The sequence below is a fragment of the Cinclus cinclus genome, chromosome 10, assembly GCF_963662255.1.
Source record: "Cinclus cinclus chromosome 10, bCinCin1.1, whole genome shotgun sequence".
NCBI classification, from domain to species: domain Eukaryota; kingdom Metazoa; phylum Chordata; class Aves; order Passeriformes; family Cinclidae; genus Cinclus; species Cinclus cinclus.
The window spans coordinates 17,632,747-17,644,878 of record NC_085055.1 but is presented as its reverse complement, the minus strand read 5'-3'; positions in this window follow the sequence as shown (position 1 = coordinate 17,644,878).

The window sequence follows — 12,132 nt, the reverse complement described above, 5'->3', positions numbered from 1 at the left end:
GGGTCTCTCAGGAGCCCCGCATGCTGGAGGAGAAGCTTGGTGGAGCTGCAGCCTCAGTTGTGGGCCGGGAATGCTGTGAGGAAACTGAGGAGCACCGTCATGGATTTCAGCAAGACATGAGAGCCAGCCCTGGATCTGCACCCACCTCAGCTCACTCAGAGGTATTTGGATATAGAGTGAAGTCTTCATCCAACAGATGTTAACAGAGGTGCTCTGACTTGTGGGGGAAGGGGGTTTACTCATCCTGATTCTAATGCAGCAGTGGGAAAACGAGTGCCTAGCTTCACTCTGGAGCTGGCCATCACGGCCCAGGTGTATATCTAATGTCTGTCAGGGGCCCTGGCTGGTGCTTAGTCCTACAGCCCAGGAAGAGGTTTCCTGAGCTAGGTCTGGAATCCTATAAAGGTGTTGGGATTTGGTTGTTACCAAGTACGGTATGTCTTTTTGTTTTGGTATGTAAATATTTAATAGGCAGTAATATTGCATAGGGACCTAGCAATGAATTAAAGAACCCCAATCTCATAAAACAGTTTCACAGAAAAAAAAAAAAACATAGATGTATTAAGAGAATTTTTGTTTTGTTTTCCTTATTGCAAGCCTCTTCATGTTTCTAAGACCTTGTCTGCAATGGGTTTTCAGTCTCTGCTTGCATTACAGTAGTGATGCAGACTACTGGTGTAGATGTGCTGCCACTGAGTACACACTGGCTGGAGAAGCAAATACCCCCTGCAAATGCAGAGTATGGAGGGAAGAAAGGAAAGGAGCATGCATAGGACAGACTGTGAAGTGTAGAGTCCAGTGGTAGTTTCTGGTGGTGTTAATTTTGCTCAGGAATTTTAATTTTGCTCAGGAAATGAGTAAGAGAGAAGGCGACCAATCACCACCAGAAAGAGTGCTGGTGCCAGGCAGGTGGTACAAGAAATGGTGCAGAGTCACCTGCCCGCCCACAGGCAGGGATGTCGGGCACCGGTATCCAGGGTAGTGTCTGAAATGAGGCTGCTGTGCATTTGCTGAAGCAAACAGACACACAGGGCGTGTCAGCCTCCCGGGTATTTACCCACATACCTCTGGCCAGGCTGTGAATTCTTCAGTTCAGCAGCAGCCAACACCCCACTGAAGCCAAGAGCAATCTAGCTCAAGTGAGAGGGATGTGATTTTGCTTTTCAGTTACCAAGTATTGCATCTAATTGAACCTGCAGGGGAGAAAGGCTGATCTTAAGCTGATAATTCTTTGTTTAGATGTGACTTAAAATAACTGGCTTTGGGGAGCAGCAGTGCCTCCACCGATCCCAGTGAGAATTGTCACTCTGCCAACACTGGCTGCAGGTCCCAGAATTACCACTGCCAACATCGAAGGCCCACTGTCCTGTGTTCCTCATCACCCACTGAAGGACTGACTGAAAATCAGGAGCAAGAGGTGCTCAGGGCTACCAAGGCCTGAAGAAGCTGGCTCAGTTTTAACTCCGTCCTTGTTTCATTTGAGCAGAAGCTGTCAGCCGCCTCTTGGCCAGGCTAAGGGGCCTGGAATGCAGCTGGTGAGAGGTGATCACCAAACCTGTCATGTAGAGAGGCTGTTACCATAAGTAGTGCTGACCAAACAGGATACTCATGCATGAACTTCTCATTTTTTTTAATATATATCTGGCTTTCTGTGAATAACTTGTCAGTTCAGGACAGCCATAACTAACTTGTACTGGCACATTTTAAAATTTTAGCTCATGATAGAAAAAGAAAAGCACGTAGGGGGAGGTGTTACCAAAAGCAAGTGATGAATCCTGGCACTGTCAGCATTTTGGATGATGTGAACACATTTCCATGCACTCAAAAACAAGCAATCTGCATCCTTGTTACTCATTATCACATATCTAACCATAACTATGTTTTCTGTTAAATGGCAGCAGAAGTAGTCATGTTGTTTTTCAAGCATGAAAAGGCTTTTCCTTATGGTTGGAGTCCCACATGCTAGTTTGCCAGCTGTGAGACTTTGATCCTAGTCTAGCACAACTGCTGTGAGATCAAGGGCTGTGTTCCTTTTAGCACAACAAGCACTGGGGATGATGGGAGCAGGGGTTACAGAAGCTCAGCTGAGTGATGCTGTGAGTTACATGCTGGCAACAGCCTGCTCCAGAAAAAGTTGTACTTGATGTCTACGGCTCTTGCAGAAAAGGAAAAATCAGACTTTTTAGAAGACACAAACATTTAATTCAACAGGAGGATTACCTGTGTTTTGGCCTGCCCTTCCCCAATGCCAGTTCTGTTGAGCTCTTGCTGAAACACAATATCTTCTTGAAATACCAGTGGCAGTTCTCCTGCCTGCATTTCCAGCTGGCCACAGCTGGGCTGCCATGCAGCTGGCACCTCAAGCATAACTTTTTTGGGCCATAGGTTAGCCAATCCCTATATATAGCCATAGCATATATATGTATTTCCTAAGCCATGAACTGGGTTCTGTAGGCAATAAGTGTGTCTTGAAAGCCCCACTGCAAGCCTCAATCTGAAAAAAATACAACAAAACCCACATCTTTACTTGCACTACAGAAAAAATTAAAAAATGTTAACATCAAATCTAAGATTCCTCCTTCTGGATTTGAAGACTGTCATGATTTCATACTTTGTTTATAGAAACACCAATGTCTTATTTGCTGGGATGTTTTTAGGTGAAGATTAGTTTTTCTTTTGTACTTGTCTCTAGCAGATGAAAAATAGGAAAACTGTGGATTTCCCCAAGACTGACTGTGAGGGCTAGAAGAGCTTTTTAGGAGTGGTGTTTTCAGGAGGCTGGGAGATAATTTGATTCCTTAGAATTGAGAGTTGCTGTTTAGTATTCCTCTAGGCAAGAAAACTAAACTATTCTTAAACTAATATCTAACTATCTATCTAACTGTCGAACTATTAAATAAGAGTGATGGTGTAGATCTGTTCCACACAGCATGATAATGTTTGCAGAATAGTACCAATGAATTTCTAAGATCAAACTGCAAACAGGATTTCTTACTCACAAAAAATAACTGTTCCTTTCATGGTGTAATGACTGTGATGTTGATTGTTACCTCCAGTGCTGGGTACTGAGGAGGGGATGGATGGAGTAATAAAGAAATTTAAAAGGCTTCATCAATTAGCACTGCAAGCTGTTAAATATGGAAATAAAAATGGAATAGTTAAACATCCTTTTTCCCAGGAGTTTTGTCCTTTCAGATAGTCAGAGGAAACTTTACATTGCTATAAAATCTGATATCCCTTACACAAGTCAAATAAGGATGTAGTAAGGAGAGTTGAAAGCATTTTAAAGTACATTTCTTAATAAATATTAGTTGTTAATGGTTTGTACCATGTTTTGTTTGCCTCAGATAGAACAAAGCAAATAACACCTAATGGCAGTTTTTCTGGCTGATCCTATCCTGAAGGTATCCAGATTTCACACATTGATTTGTTAGTCCACAATATACTTTCAGCAGCAACATTCATTATTCACCACTACCTTTGTATCACAGTAATTACAGTGTCAGCTGAGTAGTCTATTTTTCTACTGCAGACTTCATACCTTGAAAAAATTGTGCCCTAATATATTCTAAGAATACTGGATAATTAACCAGCCCTATAGTTTGCAGACTTTTCTAACACATTCACAAGCTACAAAACCATTGCTTTATTCTTTAAACCTAAGAGATTAAATAGAAATTAAGGTGTATAATCACTCAGTATTTATCAGGGCTGAAATTTTACATCCATACATCTTTGCAAGTATTTAACAAGACTTTTATCTAGGTCCCCAGAAAATATCATTCACTTCTGCTTGTTTACATAAGAAGCAATTACTGCCAAATCCTCCCGTGGTGATCAGCAATACCTTACTTCAAGCAAAAACAATGCTGTTGCTGTGTTAACATCCTATTCTGGAAGAAAAGGGATCTGACTCAGTGCATGGCAGTCAAGCCCTCAGAGCTGTCTTCCAGGAGCAAAACAGGTTACGTGAGATTATGACCTTGGTGAGCTGTGCTAATGACTGTGATTTAGAATTCCAGGCTTTTGTCTCAAGTAGAGAATTAGATGAGACAAAATGCCTTTCAAACAACCCAAATTGTGCTAAGCAAAGGACAGATACAATTTTAAAAATGTACAGTGAGCAACTGGGTGAACTCCAGCTAAAGTATGCTCGGTTTTTCCCAAGCTGGTATGTGTGGGACCTCACTGTACTAAACCCACAGAATGTGTGTTTGCAGGAGCTCCCTTGAACATCTCTGCTGCATTGCTGCTGGCTGACAGCACAGGAGCACAATGCTCCCAGTCCACACCCACTACGGAGCATACTGGCCCAGTAACTTAACTGGCTGGCAAAGACCAGCCCCAAGTGTATTTTGTGAGTGATTTTTAGTGTATGAGGATAAATTCATGTTCATTGTCTTCCTGCCAAAGGTAACAGCTATTTAGATTGAGGTTAGAACTTCTTGGTATGGGCTGTCTCCAGAAAGGTCCAGCATCGGTATTAAGGAGAAAATGCTGCTTGTGCTCAAACTGGATCATCATTCAGAATAAAAGACTTCTTTGAATTGTGGTGTTCTCCTGTAAATGTAGCAGGAATTTGGTCTCTTATGTGAAACATTTAGGAGATGTCCCTTTAAAAACATTCACGGCACATACAAAGCATTTTTGGTTTCCAATTTTTACACATTTGCATATATTCTACTTTCATTTCTTGGAAAAGATCATGCCTTTGAAATATCAGCGGAGTGAAGAGGGACAGAATGCCGTATCTTGAGGAACACACATATGTTCCATTAGCTGAAAAGTGAACATTTTGCAGCGATGCAGGTCATGGTCTGTGTGTTGTTAAGCAAGCATGGTTGTAGTCTTCCTCACACACAAACTGTCTCCCTTAATCTTAATTCTTCTAATCCTTGGACCTTTCCTGTGTCAGGTGAGGATGAATGTTCAATGTGCTCCCAGCTACCACTGGCCTAGTTTCCTTAAACCCAGACCACCCTATATCTGAACTCAGTGTTGTATCACTTTAATCAGCAAAGAGATCATACTGTCTTCACTTACTTATGCCTTCATAGATTTACTTCAGAATAATGCCAAGGTGTAGGAGGATTATAAAATCATACTTTCATTACTGCACCTTCAGCTCTGAAATCCTGAATGAGACCTTACTCTTAAATCCTCCTGCCTTTATCCTAGGCATATTCCCTTTTTATTTTCTGTGTGTTTTCTGATTGTATTTGTTATGCAAGTTCACAGTTCTATATGTTTCTAATATGTTTTTAATATGTTTTCATGGTATAGAATAGAATGTTAATATATGTAAGTATATTAGTATTTAATTTGGAATTTTTTTTTAGTCAGTGATCTCTTTCTCTAGTGTTGCAGTGGGATAGCCTTAAAATATACTGAATTTTGCAAGTACTATTATTGAATTACTGAAATTGGCAATTACTTTATTTAACATACAATTATTTTCTTAGGCATATAAAACCTATCTGCTAGGGAAGTTCTGTTTCGTAGTCTGTTGTTTCTGATATCAGATTTTGAATCACTAAGGAATTGCTATGAAGCAAAGGAGTATGTCCATAAGCCAAAACTTAAATGAGCGTAATTTTATCATTACTGAGGAGTGTGAGAGATTTGGAGAATGAGGGCTCCCTTAAGCAGGAGGTTTTGTGGACTGTCTGGTGCAGTCAGTAAGGAACACTGTAAATGCAAAATTGAGCAGATCTGACATTCAGCTTAGCATTTCCCAGAAGAACTCATGGATGTGTAAGCCTCTAAATAATCCCTGGTTTTACACATGTATGAATGTCATAAGTGAGGCTTTAAGGAAATAGTTCATTTTTTTCTCCACTCTGCTTGGCACATGTCTGCTACTCCCACTCGTGTGTAGCTGCAGTGTCTCCAAAGTGCTCTGCAGAAGGCTGATGGGCAAATGGCACTAAATAGAACAAGCCCAAAACATTGCCTTGCAGGAGACAGCCTGGCACTGATCAGCTCAGCCTGCCAAATCAGACACCCTTGTTACAGCCCTGATGTTTTCAAGAATTCCCTAGTTAAGCTTACTGGAACTGGGATGCCTTTGGCTTCCTTTTCATATCTCTGCCAGAAGAAAGATGTTCCCTCCTTTATAAAACACACTGAAAGTCATTCTTTTGAAATTTGACAATTTTATGGAATCATAGCTGTACTGCATGACAAAGGAAATCCAAGTGTGTTCAATGAACTTAAGTTTTGCTGACTAAATTTCACATGAATGATTTGTTATCCCAAAGTGAAATCAGATGCAACTATTAGGATGCAAGCAACCCCAAATTCAAAATCAGTTTTATGTATGAATCATAATGCAGTTTGAATAGTCACTCCCTGAGTGTACTGACTAACAGCACCTAGAGTCTGTGAGTCACAAAACATTAACACTTGGTTTTTACACAACAGACCTGGAACTTATTGCAATATCTTTATTTTTAAAGTGTATAGTCTAGTTTTGGCTTTTACACATCCCAGCTGTGAGGGGAAGTCCCACCATTAACGTGGTTTGCACAGAAGAAAGGATAAATGGAGGATGTTCTCCCAGCACGTGTCTTGGGTACATCTGGGCACCCACCTAAGCCATGGCATTTCTCAAGCTACTGAAGATGTGGTAGTTTACCTCAATTTTCTTAAATAAGCCCAAACATCCCACCTGCACAAGAACCCAAATTTAAGCTTCTGTTTTGGAAACCCTCAGCCACATTTGTTTTCTGGTTGAAGCCTTAGACAGCAAAGTGGTTTTGATTTATGAGAGCATTGTACAGCAGTTGACTAAACAAAACCCACTGAATAAAAGCAAACTATTGGAACCCTTTGCAGCCTTCGCCGGGTAGACCAGGAAAGGACTCTTGGATTGTTTTCATCACTCACTATCACGGTACAGAGTTTATAATGTGTCATCTCTACCTGTAACAGTACTTGTTTATCCTGCTTATTTATTCAGAATTGCAGAAGAAAGCAGATCTGTCCTGAGAAGGGGCTTTTCTCCATCTTTCTCAAATACCATGTGCACAAAGGGTAATCCAGACAAACCTGGTGAGTCTTACTAAGGTGGTCTAAAAAGCAAAAGGCCTCTGTGCCAGTGCTGCTTGAATGAAGAAACACACTTAAACCTGTGCTGTACCAAGGTGGGAGGGGGGGTGGTGGACTGGGCTGCAGCATGTCCAGTGCATCCATGGCCATGGAGCAACATCTGGGTACACAGCAAGCTGTGGGGGAGCCCAGCCTGGGCAGCTGCTGGGGTACAGTGTGGAAGTCTCAGACATGGACTTAGGCCTGGGTTTGGATGTTTTTATGATCTATTTGATGATTAAACTCTATTGTGAGATTCTCAGGATACCACTGTGTTTGGAGCCCATAGAGATGAATGTTTTTCTGGTTTGAGACATCTGATGATTTGATTCCTCCTGGCTGCCTTTGACACCTCAGTTCCACTGTAACACATTAGTGGCCTAGAAAACGATAGGCAGCTTTTGAGCAAGAAAGTTCAGGGGCAGAAATAAATTTTATTTTTAATCCTTCCTGATTTTCCGTGGGTGACACAGTTTCTCATGTCAGAGCAGTTCCAGGGTGTGGCAGTGTTGCCGAGTGTGCCTTGCTGCTTCTTTTACAGATTTAACCCGTTTACATGCTTTCCCCTAATTAGAGATTTCAGGTTTGTGGGGTAATCCTACTATTAATATCTGAATGACACTCTGATTTATCAGAGTGGATTGGCAACAGAGTTGTAGGATGGGAAAATACAAGCTAGGAATTTAAAGAAGTACTTTAAGCATTGACAGAGCTGAGCCTGTGTCAAGTGGTGATAAATTTTCCACTATACCCTTGATCACCTTATTATTAATGTCATCAATCTCTCTGTGAAAAGCAGCTCTGGGCATGCCCATATGACCAAGTGTTCTACTAAATAATTAATCATTGGGGCATGTAGCCAGAGTTTGCTGCTTTCTAATTTAATCTTGGAAACTTACTCATTTGTTTCTTTATTTGGAAACAAAAAGCTTCACAGATAAAAATGAGTCAAATATACTGATATGTACATGAAGATTATTTAGCACTGAAACCTCATGTTGCTTGGTCCAGTAATGTTTTTCCATCTTTTAGAGCAACCCCCCGAAATTAACAGCTGTGAGAATGATCACTTCAGGAACACAAGCTGTTTCTGCTGCCAGAACCTGCATCCCAGCTGGCTCTCCCTGCCCTGCAACAGTAGCTCAGCCCTCTCCATGCTTGAAAGGGCATTCAAAATGCCACACTAACTGGTATCTTTAGATATAAATTATTACATCAGTTTGAGTGTTTAATTAAAATGACCAAGGATATGAATCCCTCTGTTGACCAGGTTTTTTTATTGTTTGTAACTAAAGCAAAACAAGTTCTAAGCAAACTGTTTAAAAATGTTATCTTTACTTACAATTAATGTAATTTAAGTAATACTGTATTAACTTGTACCATTTAATTATTTAATGAGTCATGAAGACAGTTTTGTAGTTTTACAGTCATTCATTTTTCATATGTTTGAAGGCATATACATATTCTGTTGAAACTATGAGCTTTGTTCCATTCAATCCCTTCTTTAACAGTTGCTGTTATTTCACATAAGAAGTCAGTTTGATCTTTGTTTCAACCATATGTACTGTCCTGTACTCCTTAATTTTGTGTCCCTCCAAGGATTTTTAGTTAAAAGCTCCCACATGTGTTGTATCTGTGACACTGTTGGGTTTCCCACTGTAGCTTCTTCCCAAGAATCATTGGGCAGCATTCTGTTCATGAAAGATTAATGCCAACGTTCCACACATATTTACCCATTCATAGACTGTCTTCTTCCAGTGTGGCTCGTGGTTTTGTTTCTCTTAATTCCTCCTGGATATTTGCTAGAATTGCATAAATATAACATTGGCTTGCTGTTACTTGATTGTACTTCCAAATCAGTATTTTCATAAGCTCACTTGCAATCTTCCCTGCTATTTACCACTTGCTATTCATTCTCTGTTGTTGAAAAAAACATATGGCAGTGTTTTTTCTCCTTGACTGCATGCCTGAAACTTTTTCAAAAGGGAAAGTTAGAACAGTTTATGAGCTCCTTCTGGAAATCAAAAAGAACCAAGCCAAACAAGAATTTGTGAATACATGAATATGGTTAGCAACAGCCATGCATGTTTTCCCAGATACTCCTTCCCTGCCTGAATGCTCTAGGGCAATACAACTACTTCTTTCCTGCCTTCAATTGTGCTGTTGTGCCTTTTTAATGAAAATATAAAGAAGCTACTATTTCAATTTCCTATCATTATGCATAACTTGTGTAGGAAGGGCCACTGTTCCCCACAGTCACTAGTGTAGTGCCTTGTGCAGGTTAAGTTTCCAATTACAAACATATGCTACTCCCTCATTTTATTGGTGACTCTTATATATACTATCTATCCCACATCCTTCGTTTTCCCTGTGGGATACTCAGCCTAGACTCGTGCATGAAAAATGCTGAAGTAACTTTTAACTACATGACACCAGTATCTTCCAAAGCCCTGCTCTGTAAAATCAACATTTAAGCAAAAGGTGTGATAATATCTCTGATATAATGAAAAGCTTTGCTTCTGCTGTATGTAAACATTGGGAATCTATGAAGTACCTTGTGAAAATACTGCATACACGTAGGAACCTTTAAATCAACATGTTGTTGCTTGTGTATATGTGTATAATTTCTTAAGCCTTAGGTGTCTGTAAAGTTGAAGTTGCTCATCATTGTAGGCTGCAGTTGATGTTTTTCTTCTTTTGATGATCTGGATTAGGAGCCATCAACTCCTCTTTTACCCTGAGGACTGTTAGGTATACAGCCAATAGCTGGGTCCATTTGGAATAAATATAGCTAATTTCACACTTAGTTATTTGGATTTCAAATGACTAAAAAAGTTCAGGCAAACTTAAATTGATGCACCCTGTAATAAAGGTGAGGCTGAAGAACAAAGTTTATAACAAATCTGTATTTGAAGTTAAAGTTTCTTTGAAATCTCATAAAACTTGTTAGCATTCAGTTCTAGCAGTTTAATAAGGATAACATTTAATTTCAAGTTCCAGATTCCAAGCATTTCTCTAATGGAGGCTTTTGCCAAGGTGTTTTATGGCTCAGTTGCTGGTGATAACCCAGAAATAAATAAGAGCAGAGGACTCAGTATGAGACCCGATGCTGAACAGATGAGCTCTGTGCTGTCCAGTGCTTTATCTCTCCTATTCCTTTACATCAAATCACTTTTGTAGTTTTATCCTGAACCTTCCTTGCCTTGATAGAAATGTGAAAGATGGTGTAACACAAATCTAGGACTTTTCCCTGTGCTAATGTTCACAATGTATTTATTAACTTTACTCTGTCTCTATCAACATTAGTAAATCTTTTGGCAGACAATGCCTGAATTCCCTTCTGTTGCACAAATGTGTGCATTCCCTGTCTTTGAAAAACTAAGTTTCTTCTCCTTACATGTTTGCTTATCCTTTTTCACCTTTTTTTTTCCAGTGAGCGTGCAATTGTTTTAAGTATGTCTCCACACTCCTACCCATAATTCAGGTAGCATCCCTCTTGTTCAAGCAGCTCATGACCTTTATAGCTCAGATAACTCCTGTGGATAACGTTTTCCTGCTTTTCAGAACAGTCAGCAGCCATCTCCTCTGTTCTAGTTCTAAACACTTGGAAGTGTTTTTTCCAGTAACAGAGCTGACTGACTTAGTTGGTCTTTGGATTAGAAAGTATATATCCTGTTAATCTGCTTTTAGCAAGAGTGAACACATTCTCTGCCACTCGAGTAACTCTGTAACAGTGCAAACAATGCAAACAGTGCTTCTGTCTCTGAAATGTGGGGTCTATGAAGGGAAGGAGGAACGGCTGCAGGTGGGACACAGCCATGGGTGGTGGCAGCTGCTCAGTTTATAAATGGCTCAAAGTAGCTCACTGCTGACGCTCTGTAGGTGCATCACTGTCCTGGCTCCTGCCCTCAGCTCTGCAGTCCTTGCCAAGTGCTGTGCCCTCACATCCCTGGGCTGCTGTGCCAGGGGCTTGGCTTGCACCGACCGAGCCAAACAAACCTACCCTTGTGACAATGGTGGCTGTCACCACCGCAGAGGGTACCCCCCCCCCCCGGCACCCACAGTAACCAAAGCTTTCCTTTGGGCTTGAAACCTTCTTCCCATTTTTATTTCACTTCTCTTTGGCACGTGCTCATTTGTTTTGTTTCAGTATTGTATTACAACGGTTAACTGAAAACCTTTAATACTGAAGGAACATTTGCAGGGCCTGGATGAGTCAATATTGACAAAAGATCCTCAGAAATTGTTAAAGAGGAACCCAGCCTTGAGCAGCGGTGACCAGAACCTTTCCAGGTGCCCCAGCCCAGGTCGGGATGGGTGTGAAATGAGGGCTCTCCGTTAGCCCTGCGGGCAGCGATGCAGGCCAGGAACCCCCGCAGCAGCTGCCACGGGTGACACGCTCCTGAAAACCCTCACACACGGCAAAGCCCGAACTGCGGCCTCCGGCCCTGCGGCGGCCCTGGCTCTTACAGCGACCCGCGGCTCCGGGGCGGCTCTAGGGCACGCTGGTCCCCCTGCCGCGGTCACTCACTCTGAGCGGAAGACTCGGCAAAAAGGGTTCTGCAAGGCGCACCGAGCGGTGCCGGGGCCGAGGGAACGCCTGTGGCCAATGCCATCAGCACGGGGCCCGGGGCCATCGGGGGCCCCGTGATGCAGGGGCAGGGGCCGGGGCCGGGGCCGCTCCGCGGGCGCGCAGGCGCGGTGAGCCGGAGGCGCGGGAGGACGCGCTGCTGACGCGGTACCGCCCCTCGCCGGCCATTGGCCCCGGCGCCGGCCCCGCCCCCCCGGCGCCCGTGACCTGTAGTAACCCCGTTCCGCGGGAGCCCGGCCCCGCGCGCCACCCGGCGCGGACCAACCAGGAGGCGCCGTGGCGCATACGGAATGAGCGCGCGCGGCGGCGGGCGGCCCGGCCGCGGGTGAGCGCGGCGCGCACTCGGGCGGTGCGCGGAGCGGGCGGTGCCGCCGCGGCGTCCCCGGGCCGGGACCGGTGAGTGCGGAGCCGCGGGCCGGGGAGCCGCGTGGCCGGGGCGTGCTGCGGGGTCC